Raw genomic sequence first — 8,023 nt, 5'->3', positions numbered from 1 at the left:
GTAGTGACAAGTATCCTGGGACAGTCCATTGGACGTGTAGTGACAGGCATCCTGGGACAGTCCATGTAGATGGTAGTGACAGGTGTCCTGGGACAGTCCAAGTAGATGGTAGTGACAGGTGTCCTGGGATAGTCCAAGTAGATGGTAGTGACAGGTGTCCTGGGACAGTCCGTATGGATGCTAATGACAAATCCCGGCAGAGTCCATGTAGATGTATTATAGTGACAGGTGTCCTGAAATGGTCCATGTAGATGTGTAGTGACAGGCATCTTGGGGACAGCCCATGTAGGTGTGTGGTGACAGGTGTCCTGGGGATAAAGTCCCATCTCTGAGTCCTCTGCTAGCCCTCTTACTGGGTGCTGACTTGGGTCTCCAGTTTGTGGGGTCCTGGCTGGGGCTGGCATATTGGGACTTGTGAGGTGGTCCCATCGAGTCTGGGGACACTTTATACACAGTTCTCAGGGGCTGCAGTGCCATTGGGCAGGAAAGGCCAGCTGGGGGCCAGATGCTGCCGTGCACTGCTGTGGCGGTCACTCTGGACACAGAGGCCAGCCCTTGGGCTCCCCATGAGTGCCCCAGAGCAACCGCTCTCTGGCTAGCCAGGTCAGAGGTCACACTTCCTTCAGGCCTGGTTTTCAGACCTGTACACACACATAATACACTCATTCACACGCTCACACACACAAGGACTCCAGGTCCACGGAGTGAGCTCCTCCCCTTCGGGCTGGACACCCCCCCCCCCCATGTACAGGGCCCTCCACCCTTCCTCACGAGGCAAAGACGGACGTGTAGGTGGTTGAAGTGTGCCTTTTTAGGAAAGAAGCACCCTGGGCTGCCACGTTCCCACCGACACTCGGACTGCGGGACAGAAGCGGCCTCCGGGCTGACGCTGGGAGCTCCAGGTGAGACGCACAGGGAAGGGTGGCAGGTGCAGCTTCTCCTGGACACATACACTGTCTGGAGACTGACCAGGACTCAGCATCGCCCTGGATGCCTCCCCCAGCAGTCCAACCCTGACCTCCGCCCCGCAGAGCCCTGCGTCTGGACGCTGCCTCCCTGTGTCTCCCCATGTTCTGCCCTGGACGGCCTTCTCAAAATGCAAATCTGACCAGCCCCCGCCCCAGCCAGCCAGGCTCAGGGGGCTCCAGGGACAAAAGCCAGAGTCCTCTCTGCGTCCAGGGTCCTGCCATCTGGCTCCACAGCCAGCCTTCCCCTGCCTGGAGCCCTTCCCTCCCCCCTCTGCTGCCTGCCACTTCCGTGGGGCTGTCCCAAGCGTCACGCTGCACAGTGCCACCTCAGCCTGCCCTCATGTGCGGGTCGTCTGGGAATTCCCTGTGCCCTCTGCCCTGTCCCGTCTGACATGGCTGCCACGAGCTGGCCGACGTGGCTGGCCAGAGTTGAGATGCCCAGCATGCAAAACGCATACAGAACTTCAAAGTCTCTAAAAAAAAAAAAAAAGGTCTCAACAATTTAAAAAACCAATTGCAGAGTGAAAAGACAACATTTTGGGTCCTTTCAGTTCAATAAGACATGTGACAAAAATTGCACTGTTTTCCCTTTTCTTTCTTTTTTTTTTTAACATGGCCACAATCTAAATTGTCACACATGGCCACCTTGTGTCGTGGCCGGGTCTGCTTTGCTCGTGGGTGCTGGGCACAGCTCCGGGCCCACCAAGGCTGGTGTGAGCCAACGCTTCCTCAAAGGAGCTGCCCTAGAGCACCTCCCGCAGGATGCGGCCTCCGGGGCATCTCACATCACACGGAATAAGCCTCTAGAATAAGCCTCCGGCCTCTAACTCACATCACACGGAATAAGCAGATGAAACTCCAAACTTCCGTGAGGCACCCAGAGAGGCCACATCTTGGTGACAGGACTCTCCACACCCAATCAGACCACAGGCGGGTGGAGAGGGTCTCAGTCCAGACCCCCACCCCCACCCTGAGCCGCCACAAGAGGGCGCGCTTCCCGTGGAAAAGGCAGGAGCAAGCGGCCTCCACAGGACGCCCCAGCGGCTCCGAGGTGGGCGCCCCCGGACAGGACATGGAAGCTCAGAGGGGCGTGACCGGAGGGGGTCACACCAGATGGCCACCCCACAGCTGGGCGGCGTCCATCCTGCTCCCTGCCTGCAGACCAGAGCCCAGCGGGGCCAGCCCAGCAGCCCCTGCGAGGAGTGAGTGGCCCAGACCAGCCCCAGATGCTCGGAAGGCCACGGTCTCTAGGACGGCAGAAGGGCCACCGGCGGGACCCGTGGCTATGCCCGCCGTGGACATGCACTCTATCAGCAGCGCACATGCCTCCTCTTCTTTCCACCCCGGACACAGCCAAACGGACACGGAACGGTGCCCTCGGCCCAGGGCCGGCAGTCCTGTTCTGACTTCTCGGGCACAGGGGAGGACAGCAGGAAAGGGTCCAGGCTGGGCTGCTGAGGCTGTGCAGGGCTGCAGGGGGCGGCCGAAGGAAGAAGTGGGGGCCCGGGTTCCCAAGGACCCCAGCTGTTTGGCGACCCTGGAGGGCAGAGACACAGGGGCTCCAGAGTCAGGTGCCCTGGGTTCCCATGGGTTGGAAGCCCACCTCTGTCACCAAGTAGCCACGGAACATGATGGTCTCAGCTTCAGTGTCCCCTCCATGAAATGGAAGGGGAACAGGGCTGGTGTCCCCATATGTGGGGAAGGGGGTCAGCAGCGTGGGGCCTGGGCTGTGTGGCAGGACCAGTAAGCACCTGCACAGGCCTGCCTGGGAAGGAGAGAAACAAGGGTTCACCCTCCGCAGAGGCACCAGATCCCCACACTCACCAGCCAACCCCAGGATGGCAACGGGTACCCCCCAGAGCAGGAATGTGATAGCCACGTCCACAGGCCAGTGATCAGCAAGGACAGACCCCGTGCCCCACACACCTCGGCACCATCTGAAGGGGGAGGGGGCCCTGGGACTGCGCTTTGCATTTGAAACTGGAGACAGAGAGGGTGAGAGATTTGCTGATGCCACACAGCCACTGGGAGGGGAGCTGGGATTGCAGGCCAAGCAGTAGGACTCAGAGAAGCCAGCGTGCTGCCCATCCCTCCCACTGCCTCAGCCTGGCTTTCCCGGGCGCTCCCAGGTCAGGACCAGACAGCGAGGATGTCCTTGTGAGCCGTGTTCAGGGCCATGGAGCTCACAAAGCACCCTCCCCACCAGCCCCGGTCTCCTTCTCTCTGCCCCCCCCAAAGACTTTTCTCTGCCCCAGTAGACAGACGAATGCGCCTGTGCCTGGAATCCTCCCCAAACCTCCCTGCCACGTCCGCCAGGCTCCCAGCCTCGGGGCACCCCGGGCTCCCAGCGGTGTACAGCTGAGAGCATGTGGGTAGACAGCAGAGCAGGAAGACACATCTTCCGCATTACGGCCAAGTGCATCTTTGTTTTCCTTCCCAGTGACATCTGGCTCACCGTGAGGTCCCAGGAATTACAAAAAGCAGAAGTCTTCACTTCTGTTTTCGTGCTGCAAACAGCGTGGGTAGGAAGCATCTTCTCGCACGTCTGAGGCTCCAGCTCAGCCGTCTGCCCCACGCCCCAGGTCGAGCTGTGCGCTCATAAGTGGGAACCAGGAACCAATTATTTATCACTGTTACATCATGAGTTTCCATCCCGCATGCCAGGCCTCGGCCTGGGTCTTTCCACTGATGCTATAAGGGCGGTTTCCACTCCAGGAATGTGTCTCCAGACACCAAAGCCCTTGCTTGCATTTGTGTTCCTGGCTAAAGGCAGTCCTCCAAAGCACTTGGGGGCCGGGCCACCTCCTGCAGCCCCTGCCTCCTGCACGGTCTTATCCAAGCCCCACATGAAGGGGGTCCCAGTCTTGGGGGAACCTTGGACATAGAACCAGACCTGCTTGTTTGCCCAGAAGTCTGGGGTCATGACCCCAGGAAAGGATTTGGAGGTGTGGCTTGTCATCTCAAACAGTCCTCTCAGGCAGCCCGAGAGCTGCAAGGACAAAGGACTGTCCAGCGGGTGACTGGCTTCTGGGAACCCACAGCACGGTGCCCGCCCAGTCTGCCCGGGACGCGGTCCAGAGAAGGAGCCTTGGTCAACCCCTCTGAACGGCCCCCAGTGAGCCCTGGCCCCAAAGGCTGCACCCCAGACGGACATCCACCAATCCCGAGTTTCCAGGCTCCTCCTGCCCCTCCAGTCGCAGCGGCCCCACTCCGTCCCTCTGGATGGCCACACTGTGTGCAGTGAAGGGACGGACACCACACACACAACTCTGGAAAGCTCCAGGGGCCTGTCCACCCTCGGTCACAGAAGCAGCTCGGTGTGGCGCCTGCCTGCCTGCCTCTGGTGAGCCTCTCTGGGCCTCGGCGTCCCCGCCTGGAAAGTGGGACAGCAAGGGTGCCCACCGGCAGGCTTGTCATGAGGTTACGAGAGGAAGCATAGCCCGGCTGGGCCTGCGGGCCCCGAGTGTGGGCTTTGGGGGCTCCTGCTTCGGTACTGTTCTGCCCCTGCCCCCCACAGTGCGGGGCTTCCCCCCTGACCTGCCCAGTGGACGAGCAGCGGAAGATAAACACCTTCCGGGCCCGGTTCTGTCCAGTTCAGTGCAATCTTGGCGAGACCTCAGTCTTGCATGGACCCCCACAGGGTCCCGGACGCCCCCTCCTCCACCCCCAGGCCTGGGAGGTGACACCGGCTACGCGTCACTGTGTTTGCATCCCCTGGTCTACTAGCAGACACACAGCATCCAGTGGCTTCTAAAGGATCTCAGATGACAATGTCCCCTCCCAGCTCCTGTCCCCCCCGGGTCCCAGGGTGGGCGGAGAGGGCTGCCCCTGGGCTTCCATGACCCAGACAGGGTAGAGGTGCTCCTCCTCCCCATCCCTGAGCCCGGGGAAACTCTGACTCCAGGTGGCGCCATGCTGACGGCTGTCACCACTGTGCCCCACGTGCCTGTCCAGGTGCGGCTCTAACATCTGGGACATGAACCACTTGTCAGCGCCCAGCTCTCAGCTCCCAGTCCCCGCAGGTACGGGAGGAGCGCTGGCAGTCAGGCCAGGGACGAGGGCCGGGGCACGGGGAGGCCAGCTGACGGGGGCTGGGCAGGCGCTGTCGGCCGGAGGCGCCATGCGGGGAAGGAGCGGGGGCTCACGGGCACACGTGGGCTCCCCTCGTGGGCCTGACGGGCCTGCAGCTCTCTGGGCGTCGTGAGATTAAGTTCCAGCGCGCTTGCCGGTTGTCTTACTGACTCCGTGAGTGCTGAGGGGCAGCGCTGCCCCCGGGGGCCGCTCAGCAGGACCAGGTGCCCTCGCAGGGGAGAGTGGTGCGGCGGGCAGGACACAGCTGCCCCCCCAAATGCCAGTCCCCTCCTCGGAAGCGGCACTAATTAAGCACCTACTGCATGCCAGCTCTCTGCCATGTGTCGGGGACACGGGTCGCGCAGCCTCTTCCACGTTTGGGATTCCGAACACACGTGTATGCACACAGACATACAATGACTCAGAAAAGGAACTGGGATCCACCGACTTCAACAGCCATCCTGCACACCGTGGTGCCGTGGGAGGCTGAGGATGAATCAGACAGTCCCAGACTCAACCCACTGACGGGGCAGCAGGGGTGGGGAAGGCCAGCCGACGGCACCGTGACAGTTCCAGAAGGTGGCAGGGAAAGGCCTCGCCCAGACCCCACCCGGGGCTGGAGCCGTGGCCTGTGGTGCAGGCAGCACTGCGGGCTTGTATCTTGTGGATTAGTGGCCCCGGCTGCCGTCTGCGTCTCCAGATCCTCGCGTAGGAAGGAAAATTAATTTCCTCCAGTCATGCAGAAATGAAAATATGTGGGGCCAAATCAGAGATTTCCTGGAGGTGGTAACTCAATTACGCGGATAACCCGGTGACAGAGAAGGAGCTCCAGGCCCGAAGGGTGTGTGTGGGGGGGCAACCCCGGAGTGTCCTGCAGGGAGATGTCCAGCTGAAATCCCTCAGCTCACCAGCTGTGCTGGCCTTGTGAATAGCCAGGAGCACCCGCAGGCCCGTTCCTTCTCCCCAGTCACCCGGAGACCCAGGCACTTCCAGAGAAAGCCGGATTCCACCAGAAAACTGGCCCTACCCTGATCTTCTCTTCCTCCCGCCCTGCATCTGTCTAGCTCTTGGAGAGCACGGAGCACCACATCTGTTCCTACTGCTCAAGCCTTTCTGCTTCCCTTTCCCCTTCCAGTGTTGCGGGCCGTGGGGCGGCACAGCCGCCCAGTGTGGCTCTCTGGGTACCAGCCTGCTGGCCGCACAGCAGAGCCCGCTGCCTCCCCGGCCGCACCAGTCTCCTGGCTTCCCCCATCCAGAGGACACAAGGGGGGTGGGGCAAATGCCCGTCACAGCGCCAGCTCTCTGCAAATGTGCCCGGGAACTGTGGACAGGGCCCTCCTGCCCCTGCCCTTGCTGGGAGCCACCTATGCTCCTCTCAGCCCGGCCCACCCCTCCCCTCCGCGTTCCAACCCCAAAAAGTTTCTCAAACCGTGCAGCAACTTGCAAGAGCAAAGCTGGGGCACGGACTAGCTGCCCTGCTGTCTCTGGACAGCCCTGGTGCTGAGGGGCCACCCTGGGAACCTCCTGGGTCTGGGGCCAGGAGAGGAAACGCATGCCTGGGGGGCACCATGAGGCAGCATCCTGGCCACGGGGCCGGATACCTGGGCCTCACGGTTCTTCAGACCACCTCACGCAGGAGGATAGGGTCTTGTCTGTTCTCAAAGGAAATATTTTTCTCCCTCGTCTCTGGAACAGGCCAACAGTCAGACAGCCAAGGTCCAAATGCGGGGAATGCAGTTATCCTTCTGGGGGCCGTGTGTCCACACTTACAGGGGTCTGCCCACCCCTCTGTGGCTGCGGGGCCCAGCGCACACACACAGTTCCCAGGGGCCGGAAGGAGGGACAGCCTGGGGCTGTGTGTTCGGAGCCTCGCAGCTCAGAGTGTGGTTTGCCACCAGCCCCGCTGCCTTCTGCTCCACGTAAGCCCGTCTAGGGCTGAATTTCCAGCCATCTGTCCCTCCACGTCGGCTCACACCTCCCTCGGAGCCGTTCCCACAGCCTGGCTCCAGGCCTGCCCAACACGCAGATGGACGGTTCCCAACGGGTGTGAGCAAAGTCGCTGCCAGAGGGCTGCGCCCCAGGCACCGCAGGCTGTTAGGACTCCAGGGAGGGTCGCTGAAGCCCCCGTCCCCACACACGCGGAGTGGGGCAGCCCCCACCTCCCGTCTCTGGGCGGACTTCACCCCAACACCGCTTAACCGCGCTGCCCAGCGACCTACCGGCCCTTGCCTGGGGGGCAGGGCTAGGGACTGAAACAAGACAGGAGGCATAGGGGGAGTTCTGCCCCTGCCCTCTCTCCTGGGGCCATTCTCTGCGCCCCCTCCCTGTCCCCTGTCCCCTGGACCGGGGCCTTTTGTCAGGAAGCTCAGGCGCCAGACGGGGAGCCTGCGGGACACCCCACCTTCCGCACGCAGTTCCCACGTTAGGTTTGACCACACCCCCGGCAGGTCAAGCTCGGCTCATGCGGGTGGGGTGGAGGGACCGAAGTGGGTGGGCACTGACTGGGCTGGCCCCACCCCGCCGCGGGCTCCAACTTCCCAAAGTGGGGAGGGGGCGCCCGGGGCGGCCCGCACGCTCGGTGCGGCTGCAACGAGACCCCCGGACTGCAGCCGCGGGCGGAGTCGGGGTGACGGCGACGGCGGCGCGCGGGACGCACGGGGCACTTACGGTCCGGAGGTCCGGGGGTGGGAGGAGACCGCACTCTGGCGCCCCGGCCCTTGCAGTGGCTTCTCCTTGGAACTCGGTCCCCGCTTCCGTAACTTGGGGGCGATCCCGCGGCTGTCGCACCGCGCGGCTCCGGGGCTCAGGCGCGCGGCGGGGCCGGGGCGCGCGGGGCGGCCGCCCGGGCCATGCCCAGGCTCGGCTCCCGCCGCTCGCTCCGCCCGCCCGCGCGGGAACAAAGCGCGCACGCCGCCCCGGGCGGTCTCCGGGCCTCCGTGGCCGCGCCGGTCCAGCCGCCGCGCCTTCGACTCGCGGGCGCCGGG

General features: G+C 63.0%; 1 protein-coding gene and 1 long non-coding RNA gene across 4 annotated transcripts in view; both read right to left on the bottom strand.

The window, feature by feature from the left end:
• The window catches only part of CBFA2T3 (CBFA2/RUNX1 partner transcriptional co-repressor 3), an 89,753-nt gene that overhangs the window by 44,685 nt on the left and 37,045 nt on the right, over window positions 1-8,023 (bottom strand). The window contains exon 1 of one of the 3 annotated variants that reach the window (XM_035024602.1): window positions 7,707-7,746. The exons of the other annotated variants lie outside the window; for them this stretch is intronic. The gene's annotated coding sequence lies outside the window, so the exon portion shown is untranslated. Of the gene's footprint in view, window positions 1-7,706; window positions 7,747-8,023 lie in introns of those variants that run through there. 3 annotated transcript variants of the gene reach the window in all.
• Window positions 11-6,225, bottom strand: LOC118023462. The gene is made up of 3 exons (XR_004682813.1): window positions 3,424-6,225; window positions 2,895-2,948; window positions 11-2,733 (listed from the first exon to the last, which is right to left on the bottom strand). It is a non-coding gene; the product is annotated as an uncharacterized LOC118023462 (long non-coding RNA).

The sequence above is a fragment of the Mirounga leonina genome, unplaced genomic scaffold (assembly GCF_011800145.1).
Source record: "Mirounga leonina isolate KUSES-001 unplaced genomic scaffold, KU_Mleo_1.0 Mir_180, whole genome shotgun sequence".
Classification (NCBI taxonomy): Eukaryota; Metazoa; Chordata; class Mammalia; order Carnivora; family Phocidae; genus Mirounga; species Mirounga leonina.
Note: the sequence above shows the minus strand (reverse complement) of the source record. Positions and strands in the feature narration are given on the sequence as shown.